A 12,167-nucleotide genomic window follows, 5' to 3' on the forward strand; every position below is an offset into this window, starting at 1 on the left:
AAAAAAAAAAGTCCCGTCCCCCACCCAACAAAAAACTAAACCTATTCCAGTTCAGCTGCCATGAAAGAAGCACAAACACAAGTTTAGCAAAAAAACATACGCGAACGAAGAAGCGGAACATTGCATTACAGTCAGATACCAAGAACTCTCTGGAACATGACATGCAAGCGCAGGACAGCATAAAAGTAAGGTACAGAACAGCAGGACAGCATAAAGGTAAGGTACAGTACAGCAGTACAGCATAAAGGTAAGGCGTCGATGGGAAAACAAACAACCGCGGTTACATAAACAGTCATCTGTCATCTCGTTTAAGATGCTGGAGATAATATAGTCTTGATGCAGAACAGAACAGAGGACTGCAATGCATGTCCACAGGTGGTAAGGTATGTGTAAACTTAACCCATTTAGGCATGACGTCGGAATTAAAAAAAATGTATTTTAAAAATGTATTTTTTTCCTGAAAAACCCCGTGTTTCTATATCAGTGGTTCTCAATATTTCTTGTCAAGGACCCGTAGAATTATATGTATTTGGCCGCCGACCCCCATCTGAAAATATGTTGTTCCAGGGACCCCCTCCCAGAAGCAAAGATTTGAGTTAAAAAACGTTCGCTCTGAAAGAATATATATTCAAAGATTTGTGCCACATTTTCACGATTTAAAAAAAATAGCAGACCTACAAGTTCATAGCGCGCCACTCGGTGGCGCGCTATGAGCTTGTAGATCTGCTGTTTAAAACACCAATTGGGGTTCCCGCCCCAAAATGGGTTACTTAATGGTAACGTATTCATTGGTCCCATAGGTATGCCCAGCTGGTACACACTATCACAATCACGTAACACCAGTGGTTCTCAACGAGGGGTCTGGGGACCCCCCAGGGGGTCATGGAGAGGGCTCCAGTGGGTCAGTGATAGTTATAGGATGCAAATCAGCCCCTTATGGGTCTATAGCCTATATGGAATGTGTGTGTGTGTGTGTGTGTTAGTGTGTGTGTGTGTGTGTGTGTGTGTGTGTGTGTGTGTGTGTGTGTGTGTGTGTGTGTGTGTGTGTGTGTGTGTGTGTGTGTGTGTGTGTGTGTGCGCGTGTGTGTGAGAGAGAGAGAGAGACAGAGAGAGCATGATAAAATGAGAAATCAGGTAGAACTTGTATAATCTAGATTGACAGTATATTTTACACAGTGTCGTTGCCCTCTCTCACTATACGAGTCTCTAACCTGATTTAAAACCAAGTCCCAGAGTGAGGGTGTTTAGAGGTGATCTAGAGACGCAGAGCTTCCCAAAGCGTTTTATAGCCCGTGAGCCAAAACAAGAAATGAGATACTATTCTCCCGGGATACCCAAATATAGTGAAAATGGCAGATCTACAAGCTCACAACGCGTCGCTTTGTGCCACGTTGATGAGCTTGCAGATCGCCTATTTACTACTAGTTTGGTAAAAAAAAAGAAAAAAATGTTCAAATTTATGGCAAAAAAATATATTTTGTTTTTAATTTTGTGAAAAGAAATGTGCCCGTGACCCGCAAATGGGGTCTCCCGACCCTGCACTGTTTGGGAAACAGTGATGTAGACAGGGAAGGCCCAGCCCGGCCTTCCTCCAACACAGACCCCCCCCCCCCCCTCCTCTCTCTCTCTCTCTCTCTCTCTCTCTCTCTCTGGGGGTCCCAGGAGGAGGGATGTTGTTGCGTGGACCCCATAATGCCACAGCTGGGAGCGTTTAGCCCTTCTGTGTATAGGCCTGTCCGCTGGGTGTCTATTCTTTCTACTGCCGCGGCTGCCCAGGGTTCATCCCCAAACCCAACTCGCCTGCAGTCTAAAATCCTGACAGTTTTCTTGAAAAAGGCTATGTTTCTCTATGTCAGTCGTTCTCAAACACTTTCGTGTCACTTTCTTCAAAAAAATAGCAGACCTACAAGCTTGTAGCGGAGCAGAGCGGTGGACGAGGAGTGTGGGAGGGGTGGACGCACGCACAGAGGAGGAGAGAAAAGAATGGTTGAGTGTGGAGTTTTGCATGTTCTCCCCGTGTGTGTGTGGTGCGCAAGCACCTTCTAGGGGGTGATGTGTGACATGAAAAGACTAATGGTGGTGCTATGTTTTGCATAGTATATGCAGAATATAGCTATGCTCCATATACATGGTTTGGGAACCGCTGCCCTAGACGGTATAGGTTGCAGTAATCCTGGTCTCTAAACTCTCCCCCTGGCGCCTGATGGAGGGGAAAGGAACTGGTTGGAGTAACGTGTTCTCCTTCCACCCGGGGAACGTCCCCCATCCCCCCCCCCCCCCCCCCCCCCCCTGTCAGGTGAAAAGAAGTGGGCTTGGACTCCTCATGCAAAGAAGGAAGCATGAGGATTGAGGTCAGTCCGTTGCTCTCCCCAGGTTGGCAGAGAGTGTGTATAGCGGCCCAGGATTACATTGGATAAATGACACTGGGTGAAAAAATGGGTTGCAAAATGTAAGACCTTAACCCATGTTATAATTTAGCTATTGAATTGCAGATCTACAAGCTCATAGCGCACCACCGAGTGGCGCGCTAAGAGCTTGTAGGTCTGCTATTTTTGAAAACTGTCAGGATTTAGAAGACATTTTTAGAATCTGATCTCAGGTCAGGGTGTTGCTCAATACACTTTGACACTAACTCTGGGGGAGCCCCGGGGGATCGAACTGGGAACCTCACGGTGTCTGTGTGTGCGTTTAGAGCTGCAAGCATTTGTTAGTTCCTTACTCTGCTGATAAAAGACTGGCTTGCTCATCAACATACATGTCTGCAACAGGACGTCTTGTCGCCCTCCATTTGTGTTGTTTGTTTTGTTGTTAGCAGTTAGTTAAAGGGCCACTTCACCCCTTTTGCCACCAGATCTTATTTTAACGATGTTTAGGACACAAGAAACACTTTCCTGTTTTTTTTATTTTTATGTGTGGAATATGTTTTTAGATATTTTAGTCATGACGCCATGACGTTCAGGACCAAAAACCTGCCAAGAAACTGTGGTCTCACGTCCTTCCTGGACGAGTAATATAAATTTTTTTTTTCAAAAGTCGGCCTCCTGGTGGCGCTATAACAGACCGTTCTGGGGCAGAGGTGCATCGTTGGCATCCAGGGAGCGTGTGTGCAAAATTTGGCATCGACCGGGTTAACGGTGCCGGAGATTAGCTGTACACGGACGGACGGACGGACGGACGGACGCACGCACGCACTACTGTCTCTTTAGCAGTGGTGGAAAAGAGTACCCCATCTTTGTTTAATTAAGTAAAAGTATCGATACTGCAATGTAGAATATTGCTCCGTTACAACAAGTGAAAGTAAGGAATTCAAAATGCAACTTTGTATTGGCATCAGAAATACTTTAAGTGCAGAATGTCCTATTTAAAGTTGTCAAATGCATAAAGAAAGTATTTTGAAAATAGCAGCTCTAGTTAGTTAGTTACTTTATTGACACAAATGTATAAAACATTGGGTCCGAAAAACCCATGAATAAAAAGATTAATTAAGATATTAATACATTAAAATATACAATACACAATCCCTTTACAACAGGATCTTTCTATTGCTACAAAAGTGACAGGCAGGCATGTAGCATACGCAAAGTCTCTCTGTTCGTCCCAGCTCAAATCACTAGCCTCATGTCCATATTTCACTCTGATGTCTGTGTGTGAGGTTAGAGGACACAACAGTATGTGCTGTTCCTTTTGTATACCAGTCTCACATTGACATTAATACGCTGCTCAGGTGGCATGAGACTCCGTCTTTCCATCGCCACACGCTCACAATGGTCGCCACACGCTCACAATGGTCGCCACACGCTCACAATGGCCGCTACACGCTCACAATGGCCGCTACACGCTCACAATGGCCGCTACACGCTCACAATGGCCGCTACACGCTCACAATGGTCGCCACACGCTCACAATGGCCGCTACACGCTCACAATGGCCGCTACACGCTCACAATGGCCGCTACACGCTCACAATGGTCGCCACACGCTCACAATGGCCGCTACACGCTCACAATGGCCGCTACACGCTCACAATGGTCGCTACACGCTCACAATGGTCGCTACACGCTCACATATGGGTCGCATCGCGACCCCATTGTATCTTGTATTGTACTTGAGCAAAACAGTGCTTCAAGTAAATATAATTAGTTACTTCCCACCACCGGGACAACGCTCCACACGTCCCAAACTCTTCTCCCTTCTGGCTCCAAAACTGTAGAATGCACTTCCCATTGCAGTCAGAACTGCAGCATCACTCCCAATCTTCCGCCGTAGTCTGAAAACCCACCTTTTCAGACTCCATCATGGCCCATAGCACTTACCCCACCCCCTTAGATAGCATTTCTGTTGGCTTAGATAGCATCTGATACAGACTTATAGCATGTTATGTAGACAGCACTATAATTGCATTGTATGTAGTCATAGCACGTCATAGTACATATGTATAGCATAGTAGTATAGATGTATAGTTTATATGTATAGCTTCATTATATAGATATTCCACTGTTACTTTCTTAGCTTACGCATGTTTCTTGATAAATGTTTTTATGTGATGTATTCCCATGCTTTTTTGTTCTTGCTTAATGTAAATCGCTCTGGATTAAGAGCGTCTGCTAAATGCCTAAATTGTAAATTGTAAATTGTACTGTCTCTTCAGCATGTTTTCCTGCTGCTGCTGCTGCACCACTCACTTCACACGGGTGTGATTTTCTTCTTACTTTTTTGAAAAACATTCTTGAATAGTTCAAATAACCGATCTACAAGCTCACAACATGTCGATGTAGATCAGCTAGTTAATTTTTTTTTTTTAATATGTTAAAAACAGTGAAGAACAAGGCAAAGGAGTTCAGCAATAAGGGGTATAGCATGGCGAAAATAGGGCCCTTGGTGTTTAGGGTAAAAAGGAGTGGACTTACTATAGCACAGAGTAATCTAGTAAGAGAGTGGCGACACTAGCGTTGACTCCCATTGTAACAATGGAATGTGGAAGTGCTCATTCTATCTCAATGGGATAGTTCCAGCCATAGTGAGCAATGTTTGGAACTATAGCCCATAGGCACCCGCTTTGCGGCGAGATCAAAGCGTGTCGCTACTCTCTCTTATATACTCTACACTCTGCTATAGCCGCCCCGGAGGACCCCATGGAACGACGTCTATGGGGTTAAAAACAGTTATGACCCTGGTCTCTATACTGCCTCCCCCTGGCCAGCCGGGGTGCCTGATGGAGGGGAAAAGAACTGGTCGGAATAACGTGTTCCTTCCACGCACTACGAGGATTACATTAGATAATTGACTCTGCATGGGTGAAAAAATGAGTTGCAATTGCAAGTTATGAGGCAAAACAGTGAAAGAGCAGCAACTGTGTGTGTTACTGTATGCACGCAATTAAACTGAGACTTCCTGGGTTTTGTATGACATTTTTCGGAGTGGTGCTAGCCACTCCTATAGACAGCTGTGTGTGTCCAATTATGTCTGACCCTGTGACCAAGTGTCACTGTTGCGCAGCCCAACACACACACACACACACACACACACACACACACACACACACACACACACACACACACACACACACGGAGGGGGGCTGGTACAGTACGTACAGCATGAGTACAGTACAGCACCACTCAGTTCAGACGGGTCTGATTTTGTAGCATTTGTGGGTTTGCTGATATGACATATTAAACCTCATCCTATACCAGACCTAAGTATTGTCCAGTTTCAACTAAGAGACAAATGGAGTAGCCGTCATAGGTCATTCTCTTGACATTAATTAATGTACTGTACTGTACTGTACTCCACCCAAACACATGATCACAACTATTTCCAATGGAGACAAAACACCAGGTGGAACATTAAAGTCAAGTACTGTACTTCAGTACAATTCTGAGGTACTTTACTTAAGTATTTCCAATTTCCAGTACTTTTACCACTATACATCTTTTGTACTTTTATTTGAGTATCGGTTACATTGTGTATACGGGACTTCTACTTGCAACGCAGTACATCTTACAGACCAGCATTGATGCTTTTACTTAACACATTTAGACCGAGGACGATTCTACAAATGCCTTCTAAAAAACAATTCTGTTCCGACCCGAAAATATGTTGTTCCAGGGACCCCCTCAGAAGCAAAGATTTGAGTTAAAAAAACGTTCGCTCTGAAAGAATGATATACTCAAAGATCTGTGCCACATTTTCGCGATTTTTCAAAAATAGCAGACCTGCAAGCTCGTAAGCGCGGCACTCGGTGCCGCGCTACGAGCTTGTAGATCTGCTCTTTTCCAATAGCTAAAGTATAACACAATGCATAAAACACCAAAAGGGGTTCCCTCCCATTCGAGTACTTTTTCTCCACCACTGCCAAGCCACTATAAGACAGGGATGTATCCAGACGAACATGAAGGTGTTTGTGATTATTGGCAGTGACTGAGTGACTCAGATGGCTATAGGGTTACGTCCCCCAGACTACAGCTTTGGCCTGTGGCCCCGAACTGAACGAGAGACATCTCACATATACTATAGGAGAACTCTGAGAGCAGGCTGAGCTCCCCGCACTCTAAAAGAGGCAATCTGTGCAGAACGCTCCGCGATAATGGCCTCCCATTAGAGGTGTTCTGTTCTCTGAGCGTGTGTTTCTTTGCGTGCACATTGCACAAGTGCATGAATCTGTGACTGTGTGTATAGTGTGTGTACACGCAAGTGCACGTGCTGCACGTGTTCGTGTGTGTGTTCGTGTGTGTGTGTGTGTGTGTGTGTGTGTGTGAGGTGTTGTGACCCCCAGCCTTTACCTGTCACTACCACACTGCCTGATTGCAGCAGTCCACTAAATCACCACTGGCTCAATAAAAGACACCTGTGCTGAAAGAGGAGATGCAGGGGAGAGAGAGAGAGGGGGAGAGAGAGAGAGAGAGAGAGAGAGAGAGAGAGAGCCCTGCTGATCACTACCAGACACTGGAAAGAAACCCAGGAAGAGATATATATATATATACCTCACATGGTTTCACCCCATGGGCTCTACACTGTGTGTGTGTGTGTGTGTGTGTGTGTGTGTGTGTGTGTGTGTGTGTGTGTGTGTGTGTGTGTGTGTGTGTGTGTGTGTGCGTGCGACCGTGAGTGCGTGCGTGCGTGCGCTTGCTCGCAATTCTGACATTATATGATCCCAACTTTCTGAAATTCTTCTCACAGTGTGAGTTGGACAACTGTGGGAAAAGCAACAACTCTGTCGGAATTGTGAGTCAGAAACGCTCACCCGAATTCTAACCTTTATACAATGCTGGCGGAAATGGCTGTCTTAAAAAAGCTGTCTATAACCACATGAACCCCATGCGGCGTCCCTATTTCTGGGCATGTCGTAATGGGCAAACATTCAGCTAAAATAGCAGATGGGGGGACGGAGAGGACCAAGTGTAGAGCCCTGTGGGACCCCGGTCAAAAGGAAGTATATAAGTTTATGAAAGTTTACCCCTATAGGATTCTGATCGACAAAATCCTATTAGAATTTGGAACCAATCGTATTGGTTCCAATATTGGAATTCCAGTAGAAACTTTGGAAAATCCTAAAGGATTTGTGTCTGTGTGTGTTGGTTAAAAAGGTCACAGCTGTGTAAACTGAGCGGTGCAACTATATACATTTATTGTTACTTGCGCAAGTATTGTGGTCGGCTGGACCAGAAGTGGTATGTATGTATGTATGTATGTATGGTAGGCGTGGTTATAATCGGCAGCTGATGGTGACGCATAATTAAGACAGGTTTCAGATTACATACTGTACATGTACAGACATTACCCTTTACCCGCCCGACACTGAAACGTATCTTAACCCATTCTGACCGGGCACCCATTTTGGTGTTGGCATCATGTCGTGCTTTAGCTATTGAAAAATAGCAGATCTACAAGCTCATATCGCGCCACCGAGTGGCGCGATACGAGCTTGTAGGTCTGCTATTTTTGAAGAATCGAAGAACGACTGACATTTTTAGAATCTGATCTCAGGTCAGAATGGGTTCGTCAGACCAGTGTGTGTCCGGCGGAAACCTCGTATGAATCTGATCTCAGGTCAGAATGGGTTAATTACGTCCCCATCAACAGCCAATTATAAGTTATAGAATATACCTGCTGTACCACGCCTACTGTACCATACTGTACAGCCGACCACAGTATGAGTATACTACTTTCAAGTTACATACAGGGGTGGGAAACCTTTAAGATGGAGAGGGCCACTATATTTCCACACTCAATCCAAAGGGCTGCAGTGCTGTCGTAGCAAAAACAGTTTCGTTTTAGTTTAGTTTATTTGCACAATAAAACAGTACAAAAAAAAAGGTAACATCAATAAAAAGAGAAGTGTGTGCAGGTGAGAAAAGAAACCCTCAAGATAATATACAAATATATTATATATAGCAAAAACAGCTGATCTACAAGCTCAAAACGTGTCGCGGTGCGACGCGTTTTGAGCTTGTAGATCAGCAGTTTTTTTAATTTGAATTGAAATCCTGAATAATGTTTTGCTATTTTTTTTATTGGAATCCTGACATTTTATATTGAATTTCAAATGAATTTAGTTATAGTTATGTTAACTTTATGAACTGTTAATATAACTACATTGGACACAAAAATAATATTTTAATACTAGTCATGAAGTAATTAAAGTGGGTTTGGAATTGTAACAGCTGAAATCAATACTATATCAGTATTCTGATTTTAACCTGCGGGCCGCATTAAGTGAAGGTGGGGGCCGCATGTGGCCCCCGGGCCACCAGTTGCACACCCCTGATGTATACATACATACGAATGGAAGTATCTGCAGATACTTCCATTGTTTTGTTTTTGTAGAATATAATATTTAATTCTGAACAATACGTATATATATATATATAAAAAGAATGAAGACCAGGTTACATTGAATTAACGATTAATTATTAATCGTTTTAAAGAGGAGAGATTATATCATCTAAAAAGCATACATTTTGTTATATATACTCATATAAGTCGTATAATTTATAGAAATTAAATGTCATATGTATTATCTCTCTAAAAATTGTTAAACTGTAATAGTATTTTATATTAATGTCGGATTTGTTTAAAGATTCGCAGAACATTTGCTGTTTTAGTATTTCATTTTAATATTTTATAGAGGGGGTCATAGTAAGTTCGTAGAGGTCGGTATAGTAGTTGGCACTCGACACAGTGCAGTTCTATTTATATACTGTACTGTACTGTACTATACTGTACTGTATTGTACTAGCCTGGCTAATAAGCCAGACTCAAATCACACTTTGAGTCTGGAGATGCTGTGTATGGATCTTGTTTCCTGGGGGGGCGGGTTCAAACATTTTCTCTTTGACTCAATTGGTCAGAGCTACTGTCAGTCAAAGCTCTCAAGCATTGAACGTCACTGTACCAAAGCCCGCCCATATTGCATACCGCGTCCCGATTGGCCACACCAGTTCTCTGGTGTAGGAAATGGGCGTACAATTGAGCCTCTCCAGACCGTAATCCGCCGGCAGGCAAAAAAAATGTTTTTGCCAACGGCTGATCCACAAACCATCTGCCAAACCAGCTAACTCCACCAGTTTATCCATATCTTTGAGGGGCGCTCCTATATTCAGCTATTAGTGTCGATTTTCGTCTTTAAGTATATAGGCATTAATAAGCTTTGAGCTTCGGCCTATATGCCTTTTCGATCAACCTATAAGAAATAGTGGATGTATGTAATGTAATGATTTATGTTACAATGTTGACTTGATCGAAATAAACTAAACTAAACTTGCACAAACCCTTAAACAATGAATGGAGAATTTATTATTATAATGAACTGACAATTTTACACCATGATGATGTACATTAAAGTACAATGATAAGAGCGCCCCTCACTTCACATGGGTGTGATTTTTTTTTAAATAGATCAGTGCTATTGAACACCGGCCTTTATGTCTGTGTGTTCGTTGAAAGAAAATATTGAACCAATGAAAAGTATTAAAAAGTGCTTCGACAAAAACCTCCTAACTCCACTTGAGCTGGACGTTTTCTCATTTTCTAAATAAATATATAACATTTTGGAGTCAGCTGGTTTCTTCCAGACAGCAGAGATATTACACATGGTACCAGATATATATCTCTATATATTATTTATAAGACATAATTGGGCTGTATTTTGCAAGTCTTAAGTACCAGGTCTAATTACTTAACTTAACCCATTCTGACCGGGCACCCATTTTGGTGTCAGCATCATGTTATGCTTTAGCTATTTAAAAATAGCAGATCTACAAGCTCATATCATGCCACCGAGTGGCGCGATACGAGCTTGTAGGTCTGCTATTTTTGAAAAATCGAAGAGCGACTGACATTTTTAGAATCTGATCTCAGGTCAGAATAGGTTCATCAGACCAGTGTGTGTCCGGCGGAAACCTCGTGTGAATCTGATCTCAGGTCAGAATGGGTTAAGACCTGGAGGCGTGATCAATGCCATTTGGCTACTCTGAGTGGCCAAAGAGCATTGACCACGCCTCCAGGTCTTAAGTTAAGTAATAAGACCTTGTACTTAAGACACGCAAAATACAGCCCCTTAAGGTGTGATAAGTACCTGAGATAAGACAGAAAGGTGCTTGAGCACGGCAGCAGTTGATTTGTTATGTTTTAATACATTTCAAAGTGCACATGTATTTGAAATGCCTGCTGACGGATGGATTTACTAAATTCAAACATCCATGACTCATTAACCACATAATGATGCTTAGTCAACATTGACTCAACCATTCAGTAAGTCCTGTGACATTTTCACTGACTATGGAGAAAAAGGTAAACAAATAATGGTCTGTTTATAGTATGATATATGGCCTAACAATGATGCAATGACGGGGTATGGTGGTCCTTTATGCCCAGTGGTTCTCCACCAGTGGTCCGGGGACCACCAGTGGTCCTTGAGAGGGTTCCAGGTGGTCCCCAGCTAAACGATGGCGAGTTGGTAACCAAATGGACCCATATAAGTCTTGAAACCAAATGGAACCTTATGGGTCCATTTGCCACATCATTTTATGCTCTCATCTGCATTTACAACTTAATCATTTACAATAGGTTTTTATCTCTACTATATGGTATCACATCAATATACAGCATGGAATTGTTTTTATCCAACGATAACAAAACATGCCTTTCGTTTTGGGTCTGCAAGGCTAAATCTCATCAAATGGTGGTCTGAGTCTGTGGCTCAAATGCCACATGAATAATGATGCCTTGATGTGAAAAGGGTTGAAATGAAAACCACTGCTTTATGCAATTGACAATCTCAAAGTGTCTGGCGTTACGTCTGTGGAGTGTGGGTGGTTTAAACATGCTATCGTCTCACAAGCCACCTATTGTGATTATGATTGAAATGTAATTTCAATCAGCCATGGGTTCTTTTGTTTTATATATTCTATCCCACGATTTTGTAACCCATTTTCACCCCTGTGTCAATTATACACCCTCCGCCAACCTGGGGAGAGCAACGGACTTGAACTCATGCTTCCTTCATGCACCTGACAGGGGGGAGTTTCCCTGGTTGGACGTAGCGCGTGGAAGGAACACGTTATTCCAACCAGTTCCTTTCCCCTCCATCAGGCGCCCTGGCTGGCCAGGGGGAGGCAGTTTAGAGATGTTTTTTGTGAGGGTACCTACCCTAGGGGACACGGGGAGAACATGTGAGGGTACCTACCCTAGAGGACACGGGGAGAACATGTGAGGGTACCTACCCTAGGGGACACGGGGAGAACATGTGAGGGTACCTATCCTAGGGGACACGGGGAGAACATGTGAGGGTACCTACCCTAGGGGACACGGGGAGAACATGTGAGGGTACCTATCCTAGGGGACACGGGGAGAACATGTGAGGGTACCTACCCTAGGGGACACGGGGAGAACATGTGAGGGTAGGCCTACCACTACCTACACTAGGGGACACGGGGAGAACATGCAAACTCCACACAGAAAGGCCCTTTTGCCAACCCCACCTCGGGTTAGGGCACTGATGACATGGAGGAGAGGACACGCCGCCAGCGCCCACAGTCCATGGGTTCTTAATGAAAGCCGAAGAGGACAAATATATAAGAATAGAGAGAGAGAGAGAGAGAGAGAGAGAGAGAGAGAATGAACACGACGTTATAGGGCAGAGGATGCAAAAGTGCAACGGACACAAAGACG

This window comes from Protomyctophum parallelum (genome assembly GCF_964188405.1).
Source record: "Protomyctophum parallelum genome assembly, chromosome: 14".
Taxonomy (NCBI): Eukaryota; Metazoa; Chordata; class Actinopteri; order Myctophiformes; family Myctophidae; genus Protomyctophum; species Protomyctophum parallelum.